At 47.1% G+C, this 14,779-nt stretch overlaps 1 protein-coding gene and 1 non-coding gene across 2 annotated transcripts in view; both read left to right on the top strand.

The window, feature by feature from the left end:
• Positions 1–14,779, top strand: part of LOC124804812 (RNA-binding protein MEX3B) — a 136,950-nt gene that overhangs the window by 107,847 nt on the left and 14,324 nt on the right. The gene's annotated exons all lie outside the window — the stretch shown is intronic.
• Positions 2,920–2,993, top strand: Trnat-ugu. Its single transcript has one exon. It is a non-coding gene; the product is annotated as a tRNA-Thr (tRNA).

Genomic DNA, 14,779 nt, shown 5'->3' with positions numbered 1-14,779 from the left:
ATTCATTCGTTCATTCATTTATTTGTTTGGAACGGGAAGCCAACACATTGCTGGTCAACTACCGGCCGGTCGGCGACACGTTGCGGAGCAGAATCGATGCGCGCGCCCTGCAATCATTCTCAAACGATTTTACAAAATCTGTTTGGTTAAAAAAATCGAATTTTTGCGTTTGTCTTTTTTGGCAACTTCATGTTGACATGCCCATCATTTACGTAATGGTCATAGTAATTGTGCGCGAAATTCGAAAAAGTATGCAATGAAAAATAGAGGTCGCTATGATTTTGCGTTTGATGCATAATTTTTAATATGTTGCCGTGTATGGAATTTAGCCGAGGTCTTACATTTTTCTTAAGACTTTGGTGAAGGTTTGTCTGTCGCCTTTCTCGAGAAAACTGACCTGTTGTAGCACACTCATTTGCGATCGCGCGGGCACCAGCGATAGAATGAAGTAATCACAACATTCCTTATATTTCATGAACAGTTTGACGTAACGAAATGATACTTTGGCAAATGATAGCGTGCCAAGAGGACGGTATTTTGTCATATTATACAAAACTTGTTAATCCACTTATTACAAACTTTTTCGGTGGAGGAATGTAATTTTTAAGGGCCATTTATAGCTGGTGAAATGAAATTCTGTGGGCTTCGGAACAGCATAAGTTATGACATTACACATATATTTTTGTACCAAGGATGTGCATTTTCGTATGCTATTGATCTTACTTGTCAGTTTGTCAGCTGACAAACAAAAGTTCCAGAATTCTCTCAAAATTGCTTCGGCACGACATTTTAGTGAGGTGACATTCTGTGAACTCCGCCGTGTTTTGGCAAAAGATGCAAATTTTAACATGGCGACAAAATGCAGGTTTAACTAAAAAGTACGCCATTCATGACGTTTCTCTAAAAGTTACAAATTATGAAAAAGCCTCCGAAAATAGATTGCTGCTTTTGTTGCATTTTCACCGGAATCCTTGCTAGTACCAACCAAAGTAGAGGTGGTGTATTTCCTTTTGAAAGGTCACCATCTGAGGAGCCTGTGCGTGCAGGGGCTCCTCTTTATATTTACAAAAAATGCGAGCATGGGCTTCAGTTTAGAACGGTACTTGTCATGTCCAGCGCTCGGTATCTGCTCTTCCTATAGCATCCAAATAACACCATTGAGAGATGAAGGCACGGCGGTCCCCCTGCACCAGAACGCGGAACCTTTTAAATGATACAGTGTCTAGTTGTACTCCGGAACATACACTGAACAGCCAAAGAAACTGGTACACCTGCCTAATTTCATGTAGGGCCTCCGCAAGCACACAGAAGTGCCGCAACACGACGTGTCATGGACTCGACTAATGTGTGTGTAGTGCCGGAGGGAACTCACACCATGGACTGATGACCACAGCAGTTGAGTCCCATAGTGGTCAGAGCCATTTGAACTGACCATGAATCCTGCAGGGCTGCGGAGAGTACGAGGGGGTGGATATCTCCTCTGAACAGCACGTTGCAAGGCATCCCAGATACGCTCAATGACGTTCGTGTTTGGGAAGTTTGGTGCCCAGCGGAAGGGTTTGAACTCAGAAGAGCGTTTCTGCAGCCACTCTGCAGCAATTCTGGACGTGGGGGCGTGTCCTAGGAACCAATTACCTTGTTACACGTAGAGAAGTTACAATGAAATGAACACCCTTAGCTGCTTACAGGCGTTGACATACGTCAGCGGGGACAGATGGAAATGTGTGCTCCGACCGGCACTCGAACCCGGGATCTCCTGCTTACAAGGCAGACGCTCTATCCATCTGAGCCACCGAGGACAGAGGATAGCGCGACTGCAGGGATTTATCTCTGGCACGCCTCCCGCGAAACCCACATTCTCAACGTACTGTCCCTCACTATATATCCTACAAGGGAACCTCCCCATCGCACCCCTCCCCCCCCCCCCCCTCAGATTTAGTTATAAGTTGGCACAGTGGATAGGCCTTGAAGAACTGAACACAGATCAATCGAGAAAACAGGAGGAGTTGTGTGGAACTATGAAAAAAAATTATCAAAATATACAAACTGAGTAGTTCATGCGCAAGATAAGCAACATCAAGGATAGTGTGGGCTCGGGAGCGCTGTGGTCTCTTGGATAGCGTGAGCAGCTGCGGTATGAAAGGTCCTTGGTTCAAGTCTGCCCTCCAGTGAAAGATTTCAATTTTTCATTTTCAGACAATTATCTGCCCGTCCGATGCGAGGTAACTGCGCCGTAGTATGGGGACGCTACGCCTAAACAAACATCGAAACACACGATGTCAGTCGACTACAGCGCACGGAAGAGATTATTCTTGCTAACGAGGCTCCCTGGCTGGCAGTTGACAGTTGGCTACTTTCGACGAGAGTGCATTAAATACGTGCGATGTTTTCCGTGGGCAATATGAATCCAGCAAATAGAGCGGACGGATGGACAGATAATAATTGTCTGAAAACTATTCACCCAAGGGAAGACTCGAACCAAGAACCCCTCGTTCTGCATCTGCGCACGCTAACCACGGGACCACGACGCTCTTGAGCTCACACTCTCCTCTCTTGCGCATGGACTACTCAGTTTCTATATTTTACTTACTTTTTTTCATAGTTCCACACAACTTCTTCCTGTGTTCAGTTCAAGGCCTATCCATTGTGCCAAATTATAACTAAATCTGAGGGGGGTGCGATGGGGAGGTTCCCTTGTTAGTAAATACATAGTTACGGCTGACCGGCCACTTGACCATATTCTTCTTCTGTGCGAATGCACAAACAGTGCCCGAACTCTTACGGGAATCGGCAACGCGCCGCGAGTAATGTGTATAATGGGCGGGGTCACTACGAATATAGTGCGGGACAGTACGTTGAGAATGTGGGTTTCGTGGGAGGCGTGCCAGAGATAAATCCCTGCAGCCGCGCTATCCTCTGTCCTCGGTGGCTCAGATGGATAGAGCGTCTGCCATGTAAGCAGGAGATCCCGGGTTCGAGTCCCGGTCGGGGCACACATTTTCATCTGCCCCGTTGACGTATGTCAACGCCTGTACGCAGCTAAGGGTGTTAATTTCATTGTGGTTTCATTCTAACGAGCTGCTTGGTCACCGATAGTATCTGTTCTTTCGGACATGTCCGACAGAACAGATACGTATCTTAGTAAATGCGTAGAGAAGTTTCTCAGTTTTCTCGGTTCACAAAACATTTTTCTCGATCGGACGTTAGGTATCCACCGCTTCATTGCCTGTATGCCGCCGCATCAGGTGTGGAGACTTTGGTGGCGTATGCTGTGCCCCCGCCGGGCAGAGTGCGTTCGCCCAGGCCGGCCGTTGAACGCGCCGCCTCACGTGGGTTCGCTTCCGCCCCGACGTCACCAGCGCGAGACCACCGACCGGCGCCCGGAGCGAAGCCGCGCCGCAGACAGGCCGGCTGCAACTGCAGCTGTAAAAACTAAACTACGGTGAAACTCTTAGGTGGCGCCGTGTCGTTTCTCACTGCCGGGGACGAAGGAAGCTGCACATGGCAACAGTAGTGTAGAAACTACTGCGATGGAACCACGAGTATCAAAAATGAACACCTGGATTCAGGGACGCCTCTAGTCCTTATATCTTTTAAACGGCCGCATAACTATGTTGTTGTTGCTGTCTTCAGTCCTGAGACTGGTTTGATGCAGCTCTCCATGCTACTCTATCCTGTGCAAGCTTCTTCATCTCCCAGTACCTACTGCAGCCTACATCCTTCTGAATCTGCTTAGTGTATTCATCACTTGGTCTCCCTCTACGATTTTTACCCTCCACGCTGCCCTCCATAGAGTAAAACTGAAGTGATATCGGCTGTTCCCCAGGGAAGCGTCCTGGGACCTCTGCTGTTCCTGAGCTATATAAATGACCTGGGTGACAATCTGAGCAGTTCTCTTAGGTTGTTTGCAGATGATGCTGTAATTTACCGTCTAGTAAGGTCATCCGAAGACCAGTACCAGTTGCAAAGCGATTTAGAAAAGATTGCTGTATGGTGTGGCAGATGGCAGTTGACGCTAAATAACGAAAAGTGAGATGATCCATATGAGTTACAAAAGAAATCCGTTGAAATTCGATTACTCGATAAACAGTACAGTTCTCAAGGCTGTCAATTCAACTAAGTACCTGGGTGTTAAAATTACGAACAAGTTCAGTTGGAAAGACCACATAGATAATATTGTGGGGGGAAGGCGAGCCAAAGGTAGCGTTTCATTGGCAGGACACTTAGAAGATGCAACAAGTCCACTAAAGAGATAGCTTGCACTACACTCGTTCGTCCTCTGTTAGAATATTGCTGCGCGGTGTGGGATCCTTACCAGGTGGGGTTGACGGAGGACATCGAAAGGGTGCAAAAACGTGCAGCTCGTTTTGTATTATCACGTAATAGGGGAGAGAGTGTGGCAGATATGATACGCGAGTTGGGATGGAAGTCATTAAAGCAAAGACGTTTTTCGTCGATCAGTTATTTTGCTCCCCAAATAGCAAAACGCCTTTACTAGTTTAAGTGTGTCATTTCCTAATCTAATTCCCTCAGCATCACCCGACTTAATTCGACTACATTCCGTTATCCTCGTTTTGCTTTCGTTGATGTTCGTCTTATATCCTCCTGTCAAGACACTATCCATTCCGTTCAGCTGCTCTTCCAAGTCCTTTACTGTCTCTGATTGAATTACAATGTCATCGGCGAACCTCAAAGTTTGGATTTCTTCTCCATGGATTTTACTACCTACTCCGAATTTTTCTTTTGTTTCCTTTACTGCTTGCTCAATATACAGATTGAATAACATGGGGGAGAGGCTACAACCCTGTCTCACTCCCTTCCCAACCACTGCTTCCCTTTCATGTCCCTCGACTCTTATAACTGCCATCTGGTTTCTGTACAAATTGTAAATAGCTTTCCGCTCCCTGTATTTTAGCCCTGCCACCTTTAGAATTTGAAAGACTATTCCAGTCAACGTTGTCAAAAGCTTTCTCTTAAGTCTACAAATGGTAGAAACGTAGGTTTGCCTTTCCTTAATCTTTCTTCCAAGATAAGTCGTAAGGTCAGTATTGCCTCACGTGTTCCGACATTTCTACGGAATCCAAACTGATCTTAATGACTGACACACTGTTTTATACAAGTGACGTAATTTATTGTATTCGTACGATATATAAAAAGTTGTTCAGACTGTCAGTATTCTCATTAGAAGACTACCGTGTTGACCAATGATCCATCATGAGGAGAAAGACTGCTGCGGTCAGGTGGCGCTCGATGAGTGTGTGGGTCCGCCGTGAGGCCAGCCGAGGCGGTCCGTGCAGTTGTTCCCGCTCGTGCCTAGTAAGCGGGCGATCCCGGATTCCAATCCCGGTCCGTTACAGATTTCTCTCGTCGCCACCAATTCTGTGTAATGTGCCGATGTAGCTGACACTAGTGATGCCTTTCCTATCCACCTTCAATTTACATATTAAGACAGCTTAAGCTGTATCGTACATATTTATGATCCCACTTAGTTCATAGCGTTAGAGCCACATCTTCGGCGATACGTCAGTGTATAAATAAGAACAAGAACCTGCTGTGGTTAAAATTTAGTTGAACTGTGTGAGGTAGGAAAGGCAACGGCCTTGCCGCAGTGGATACACTGGTTCCCGTGAGATCACAGAAGTTAAGCGCTGTCGGGCGTGGTCGGCACTTGGATGGGTGGCCATCCAGGCCGTCATGCGTTGTTGCCATTTTTTCGGGGTGTACTCAGCCTCGTGATGCCAATTGAGGAGCTACTCGACCGAATAGTAGCGGCTTCGGTCAAGAATACCATCTTACGACCGGGAGAGCGGTGTGCTGACCACACGCCCCTCCTATCCGCATCCTCCACTGAGGATGACACGGCGGTCGGATGGTTCCGGTAGGCCACACGTGGCCTGAAGACGGAGTGTATGAGGTAGGAAAACTGTGTACCCACATCTACTTCGTAACGTGAAAGCGATAATCAGTACACGACCCACCGTTCTCTGTCCAGTAGTAATAAAAATGTTCGGCCGTCAGAGAGGTTGGTGGGCAAGTTAAAATACGGCACAGTTTAGGGAAAATCATTGCGGTAACGGAAGCCTGGAATAGATCGAATTGATTCAATGTCTAACGGATTCCATTCCTAATAACTATTAACTGTTGAGTATTCGAGATCGAATGATTTCTGATATTGCATTTCAACTCTGTGCGCTAGTCCATCTCGGCATGAGCAAGCCTCTCCATTTCGACGTAACTACTGCTACCAGTTTACTTCATTAAAGCCGTGCTCTCCTTCCGCAATTTTAGCACCCCAAATTCACGACTGATTCATTGCTGCTTTCTGTGCCGGCCAACATTTTTTTTCCCAAAAATTTTCTGCTTTTGCTGTTCAATCTGTTCACCTATAGAGAACTGAGACTTGGACGATATAGGCTCCACTTAAAATACTTCCAGAAGAGACTTCCTAACACGTGCAATTTATTCGCTGTTAAAATTCTTTCAGAAAAGCTTTCCTTTCCAGTCTAACAGAATCAGTCTATTTTCATCGAGCTATTTCCTAATTCTTCAACTCCTGATTTAATTCTACTGAGGTAGATTTACATTTCCAATCGGAGTAATAGTTAAAAAAATGGTTCAAATGGCTCTGAGCACTATGGGACCTAACGTCTGAGGTCATCAGTCCCCTAAAACTTAGAACTACTTAAACCTAACCAACCTCAAGGACATCACACACATCCATGCCCGAGGCGGGATTAGAACGTGCGACCGTAGCGGTCACGCGATTTCAAACTGAAGCGCTTAGAACCGCACGGCCACACCGGCCGGCAATAGTTGATAACTGTACATGTCCACGAAATGTCTAGTCCTGTTAGCCTCTACCAGATCGCTGTAGTTTGGTTACATGGCGTGAGTCGAACGAGCTGACGATGTCTGCAGGCCAAATTGCTATGAGAAAAACCAGATACGTAGTTCACATTTTATATTAAAGCCTAACGTGATTAACGAATCAATTCAAAATTCAGATGCTTGACTAACTATAACGGGTCGCGACTTTTCCGTGCTTGCTGCACATTGGGAAGCTGACAGCTCTACCAGTAGATGGTGTTATTTGAACCGGTTTCGATTTACAGTTTCTGCTGAACCATTCGCTCTGCCTGGGCTTGCCGAAACAGTAGTACGTGACTCCATAACGTAGTTTCCCTTTTACATTTTTTGGCCTTTTCCCTTTTATCGTTCAGACTTTTCTGAGATGATACACTATCGGAATGGACCACATTTGAAACAAGGGACTGATGACCTTGCTGTTTGGTCCCTTCAACCCAACCAACCAACCATAACGTAGTTAGGTGGATGCCTTCTTGCGTGAGTGAATAGTGGTAAGTCTGTGGTCGCAGGCACTATTTCGCTCCCCCTAGAATTCCTTTCATGTGCCGAGCGCTCAACTTGTAATATTGACGGACATTTACACAGAGTTATCGGTGGCATTCCGTTCCATATTTTCCGATTTTGGACAAGTTTTGGGCACGGGTGGAAAACTTTACTGCCGCGACAGTGGCTGTGTAGCATGTTAGCGCCGTGCGTTAGTGCGTGGTGTAGGTGCGGTGCCGAGAATAAATCCGACCTTTCTGTGGGCGGCGGCAGAGCCCTCGAGACAGCCATCTGTCTGAGCCGCGGCATTCCAAAGATAGCCGCGCCTCGATCCAGGAAACGCCCCGGCGTCGCATCATTGTGCGCCACCAAGAGACGAGAGGGCGTGGCCACAGCACACGCGCGTTCGCAGAAGCCTGCTGGCTACATCGCTCGTATTTGTGTGCGTGCGGGCACGAAACTGTCAGCGTGAGTACACAGCAAACCGCTTCAGTCACGGAATTGCAGAGAAGCGTGTTTTGTATTACCAGTAGCTTTGGAAAGATGAACGGAAATGAACTGCTCAAAAGAATTAGGGGAACACAACTTTGTGTGTGTGTGTGTGTGTGTGTGTGTGTGTGTGTGTGTGTGTGTGTGTGTGTGTGTGTGTGTGTGTTCACTGAGAAATTACTGAAGACTGGGTGGTTGTTGTGGTCTTCAGTCGAGAGACTGGTTTGATGCAGCTCTCCACGCAACTCTTATCCAGTGCAAGCTTCATCTCCAAGTACTACTGCAACCTAGGCCCGCCTGCTTACCTGGATGGGAACGTGCTTGCCTCCCATGCACTGGGCCTGGGTTAGATTCCCGGCCGGGAATTTGTTACCGAATTATACCTTTACATTTCACAAATTGATTAAATTACATCCTACATCGTTTATGTAAAAAGAAATTTTCGACGCGTGTTCAAAACGAAATGGAAAGACCCATTCGACCCATCATCCCTCACTACTGCGTCTCCACACACGAACACTGCCATAATCTTGCGTCAGAGAAAATGTAGACCACTCTGTGAATAACTAGTTTCCCCAGTAACAAAGCTGTCGGTTGATACGGAAACGGCAGAACCTGAAGGAGTAGTGCGAGATGTTGCCGCGTCAGCAGGGACAGGGACAGTCTGGGTCCTAACCTTCCTTCCTCGTAACCTCTCCATTACGGTCTGATAGGACGCAGCAGTTCCAGTAGCCCATCAGAGATGCGGTACTCTGGCAGTATCAGTACCACGCCGCATCACAGATACCGCCAGATATTGCTCTTGACGTGGGGTTGCAATGCGTTACAACTTGCCTACTGTACTGACCTATAATCCTGTTGCATATTCACAACCTATGGATGACACACGGCGAAGCATTGGCATCTACAGCGAAAGGGCAAAGTCCATTTTTGATCGAACAGCTCGACCTTGCAAGTTGCACTTAAAAGATGTCGCATTGCACGCGCTTGGTTGAATACAACATTCACAAATAACTGGCATGTCTCGGCCTGCCTCAGCAGAGTAAACTGGGACACCTGTACTTCTGAGTGAGTGTGGATTTGAAATCGTCTGCAGCATAACCCACCTCCCCACCAGCACACGATTAATAGCGTACGTTGTGCCTTCTTCCTCACCCCCCACCCGCGTCAAAGCAAGGTTATTAAAAATACGTAGGAACACACCAGCTAAAACTTGCAGGTATGTTTACAAATACATTACAGACGTCGGGTAACTGTAGCGATGCCACCGCCTGAAGCTGTTAATTCCACATTGCGGTGAACGGGGAACAAACGACTGTTTTGATCAAACGTTGGCGAGGCCTTTTAAGGTACCTGATTGCAGATCATAGACATGGTGGTAACAAGCAAATAATACTATTTCTAGTTTATTGAAGAAAACCGTGAAACCGGTTTTACTGTTGTCGTTCTCTTAAATTTACCCCCTTAATCCTCGGTTTTCTTCTCTAGTACCACATTTCGAGCCGGCCGTAGTGGGCGTGCGGTTCTAGGCGCTACAGTCTGGAACCGAGCGACCGCTACGGTCGCAGGTTCGAATCCTGCCTCGGGCATAGATGTGTGTGACGTCCTTGCGTTAGTTAAGTTTAATTAGTTCTAAGTTCTAGGCGACTGATGACCTCAGAAGTTAAGTCGCATAGTGCTCAGAACCATTTGAACCACATTTCGAAATTTTCTATTCTGTTGGTCTCAGAACTGCTTATGGTCTGTGTTTCACTTTCTTTAAAGGCTCACTCCAGAGAAATACCTTCAGACAGACAGAAAGAAAGAAAGAAAGAGAGAGAGAGAGAGAGAGACGAATACTAACAAGTTAACGAAACATTAGTATCTTTCTGTTTGTGCTATACCCCCGAAATATGCATGTCGTCATCGTAAGGCGTTAAGAGATACAGATGAAGAGACGGCGGAGGCAGCGGAGCGCTCGCCAGGCGAGAACAAAGATGTGAATGGCGCCAGAGTTGAAAGACACGCTCCAAGGTGAGCTGTGTTGTGGTTTGCTGAGTCCTGAAGGGCATCGCTAGGACGTCGGCCTGCAGCGCCTCCTTGGCCTCCGCCGCCTTTCTCCCTCGTGCCCGCGTCTGCGCTGTGACGTCACCACCTCTTCGTTGCTCGAACGTGTCTGCGGCACTTACTCGAGTTCATTACCAGCAGTTTCCGAAAACGTGTCGTGCCTTGGTCACATCTTGTGGCCGTCGATTACGCAAATCGCTCGAAAAGTTGCATACAAGTATAAATAGCCGGAAGAAGTATGAAATGAATACAGAGGACAGAAAATACATCCGTGAAACGTGCAGATTTCTCCGGCTAGTACACACTGAAGCGCCAAAGAAAGTGGTATAGGTATGCGTATTCAAATACAGAGATACGTAAACAGACAGACAATACGGCGCTGCGGTCGGCAACGCCTATATAAGACAGTGTCTGACGCAGTTGGTAGATCGCTTACTGCATCTGCGATGGCAGGTTATCAAGATTTGAGTGAGTTTGAACACGGAGTTAGTCGGCGCACGAGCGATGCGACACAGCATCTCCGAGGTAGCGATGAAGTGATTTCCCGTACAACCATTTCTTCAGGAATCCGGTAAAACACCAAATCTCAGACATCGCTGAGGCTGGAAAAAGATCCTGCAAGAACGGGACCAACGACGGCTGCAATTCAATGTGACAGAAGTGCAAACCTCCCGCAAATTGCTGCAGATTTCAATGCTGGGCCATCAAAAAGTGTCAGCTTCGAACCATTTAATGAAAAATCATCGATATGGGCTTTCGGAACTGAATGCCCACTCGTGTACCCTTGGTGACTGCACGACACAAAGCTTTACCTCGCCCGGGGCTCTCAACACTGACATTGGGCTGTCTATGACTGGAAACATGTAACCTAGTCGGAGGAGTCTCGGTTCAAATTGTATCGAGCGGATGGACCTGTACTTGTATGGAGACAACCTCATGAATCAGTATTCCCTGCAGGTCAGAAGGGGACTGTTTAAGCTGGTGGAGGCTCTGTAATGGTGTGGGGCGTGTGCAGTTGGAGTGATACAGAACCACTGTTACGTCTGGAAACGACTCTAGTGACACGTCCGTTAGCATCTTGTCTGATGACTTGCATCCGTTCATGTCCATTGTGCATTCAGACTGACTTGAGTAATTCCACCAGGATAATGACACCCGCTCCCCCCCCCCCCCCCACACACACACACACACACACACACACACACACACGTTCATAATTGCTACAGAGTGATTCCAGGAACACTTGTCAGAGTTTAAACGCTTCCGCTGGCCACCAAACTCCCCAGACATGAACATTATTGAGCATATCTGGGCTGTCTTGCGACATGGTGTTCAGAAGAGATCTCCACCCACTCGTAATCTTACGAGCCTTGCTGGATTCATGGTGTCTGTTCCCTCCAGTACTACTTTGGACATTAGTCCAGCCCATACCACGTCGTGTTGCAGCACGTCTGTGCTCCCGGGGGCCTTGAGCAATATTAGGCAGGCGTACCAGTTTCTTTGGCTCTTCAGTATAATTCAGTTTACGTTAGTTGAATTCCACTGTCGCGTCCATAACCCAGGCTCATAGACATGTGTGGTTCCATGATTTGGTTCGAAGAGAAAAAGGGGAGGGGGCTGTGTGGTTAAATCATGTTACCGTCGTCTTCGCCGCCCCCCCCCCCCTTCCAGTAGTACTTGTTCTCCCCCCCCCCCCCTTCCTTTAACATCAGTCTGTTACATGTTCCGTAGATGACCCTTTTATCGAAATGTCGGACGAAGACGTATTCATGATTTGCGTTAACATTAATGAACAGTTATTTAGCCCCCCTCCTTTGTATTGGCTACTGACTTCACTGTTGTCCAGGACAGACGATTCTTAGGTCAGATTCAATACTTGCTTTGCAACCTGTGAGACATTTTATATTATTGGGCAAACGATTAAAGATTTTTGTGCTGTATATTGAATTCCTTTGAGGGAGTGACAGTTTTAATAAACAGCTTTAATAAACGTAATTTTCTTCCGCTAATGATGTAGGTATGGAATAACTTCTTCTAAAACTGTGATGCGTTATTTGTGACGAATTTCAGTAGCGAATACGAGGTGCTATCCATAATTTTCGGGATTGGTGCTACCATCTGTTGAAAATCTTATCTTTGGACTAATGGTCACATCACACTTGAAGTAGTTTCCATCCGCACGTACACACCGGTCCCAGCAGCACTTCTGCCACTTGTCAAACGTTTTCTGGAAGTCCAGTTCTTTGAGGGTTATCACTGCCAGCGTTGCTTCTTGAATCCTCTCTCGAGTGTCGAACCGACGGCCATTCAACTTGAGTTTCAATTTGGGAATAACGCGAAGTCGCAAGGCGCCAAATCGGGCGAGTACGGTGGGTGGGGTACAACCGCCATTTTTGACAAAATGGTCCTGGTGAGCAAGGACGGGGCGCGTTGTCGTGATGCAGCAGCCACTTCCCTTGACGCGAAAGTTGGGGCTTCGTCGCCGCACGTTTTCACGGAGCCGTCGCAAAACGTCACTGTAGTACGCGGAATTCACTGTTCGGTTGGGTGGGACAAATTCTTTGTGCACAATTCCCTTGGTATGAGAGAAAACGATGATCGTTTGCTCTTCGCCTGTCTCGCCGCTTTGGGTCTTGGACAGCCCAGGCTCTTCCACTGGGACGATTGTTGCTTTGTCTCTGGGTCATAACCGTAAATCCAGCTCTCGTCGCCGGTGATACCCCGTGACAAGAATGTTGGATCAGATGTGGCCTGACGAAGGTCCGTGCACACTACGCTGTGCCTTCTGATCGCCAGTCAAGATCCTTGGCACAAATTTTGCGGCAACACGATGTATGCCCAATTCATCAGTCAACATTCGTTGACATGTCCCATAACCAATACACATTTCATCCGCAAGGTCTGGAATGGTTCGACGTCGATCTGCAAGAACCAATTATTGAAGTTTGGCACCAATGTCTGGCGTTGTGCGGCTAACGGGTCTTCCAGTCTGAGCATCATCTTCGAAGTCTGTACGGCCGGCCCTGAGCCGTGCATGCCACTCAAAACACACGCGTACGGCTCATGCTGTGTCCCCCAAACACTTCTCGAATCATTTCAAGGGTCTCCGTAGCATTTCGCACAGAATTTGATACACACGCGCTGTTCTGTTTCCATCGTAAAATCGTCACACACTAAACACGGAGTATTACAGAAGTCACTGCGGACACGCAACACGCGCTCCAGCTGAATGGCACTCCGCACTCTGACTCATCAGATACGCAGCTCTCGCCACCTAGCGAACTAGATGCAAAGATTTACTACTCCTACTTTGCAGATGGCAGCACCAGCCCCGAAAATTTTGGATTCCACCACGTATATGTATTGTGACCGCGCAGTTAAAATGCTTAGCTCCTTGAATGGGTACCTACATGACGTCAGTAGACGAACACACATTATTCTTGACACTCGCTTTTGTGCAATGCGAATTTTTTTCATTAAGTGACGAACGCCACAAAATTATTCCATAAGGCGTTATGAAGTGGAGATATGAAACTGCTTCAGGAGAATCGATTCGTTTGTTTCAGAGATTAGCGGGTAACACGAAGAGCAAAAGTAGCTCAACTTGTTTGAGAAGCTCACTGACTCTTGCTCATGGGCTACATCGATTGTTGGTAAGACTTAGAAAAACACACTATTATTATTCCTGTTCAAAGGTTATGGATAATCCATTTTCTGATAACCACTTTATAATTCTTCGGAAAACGTAATTTACCATATCTTCTTTTGCTTTGTCTCTGATGAGCCAAAACATTATGACCACCTACTTCCGATTGTGCGTGCCGTGAATTCGACAATACTTGATCGGTTTCCAGACATATGCGCACACTCCGAATTTATGGGCGGTCGGTTTGTGGGCGCGGAGATGGCGTCCGATGGCGTACCAGTTGGGTTTCATTGGATTCATGTAAACGGAATCTGATGGCGAAGACATCAACGTGAGTCTACTGTCATACTCCTCAAGCCATTGTAGCGCGGCTGTGGCTTTCTGACAAGAACAGTTATTCTACTGGGAGATGCCGTCGTTGTTGAGGACGTTCGTCTGGGTGACGGCGTATCTGCACACGGCCATCGACATGGTTTAACAGTAAACGGGATTCATCCAATCAGGCGACACCGCGGTCCAATCTCGACCATCCCGTGCCCACAGTAATCATGTTGTTGAGTCAACACAACACATCGCAGTCCTCTGCTGCGGAACGCCAAGCTAGTATTGTCATATCTGCCGCAGATAGCTCCTATCGTGCTTCAGAAAATGGGCGAGCCTCCGACCCGTATATTCTGTGATGTGGTGCGAATGCCCAACTTCTCGTCGCCTGCTCGTGGTTTCAGCATTGTTCAACCACTTCCCGTAGATGCTCACGGCAGTGACACGCGAACAGCTGACCAGCTTTGCCATTTCAGATATGCTTCCCCTCCCCCCCCCCCTTTTCCCCTTTCCCCTTTCCCCATACACCAGACAACAGTCTGGCTTAAGTCTACGGATATTCGCATTTGCGCCACTCAACGTGCCCTCAGCGCCAGTGTTCATAATGTACAAATTCTACTTGCTGAAAGGGGGAGTTAACACACAATTGAACCTTTTTAGACGCCTCTTGCGATTTCTTCCCAGCCACTAAAATTTTCTGATCTGCCAACCTTGTTTGAATTATTACGTCCTTATGTATTATGTTAAGTATGTTTCAAACTAGCTGTCCGTAAAGCCGTATATTCCATAAAAGTTGTTTTTCCAAGGAAGTAACGTGACCTGAAGAGTCAAAAATGCTTTCAAAGATAACAAAAATATCAACTGGCGATGTATTATTATTTAAGGCTTGTACTATTTGACGAGTCAGTGTGGAAACGGCTTTCTCAG

Source organism: Schistocerca piceifrons, chromosome 7, assembly GCF_021461385.2.
Source record: "Schistocerca piceifrons isolate TAMUIC-IGC-003096 chromosome 7, iqSchPice1.1, whole genome shotgun sequence".
Taxonomy (NCBI): domain Eukaryota; kingdom Metazoa; phylum Arthropoda; class Insecta; order Orthoptera; family Acrididae; genus Schistocerca; species Schistocerca piceifrons.
The sequence above is the reverse complement of the archived record's forward strand: the minus strand, read 5'-3'. Positions and strand labels throughout refer to the sequence as shown.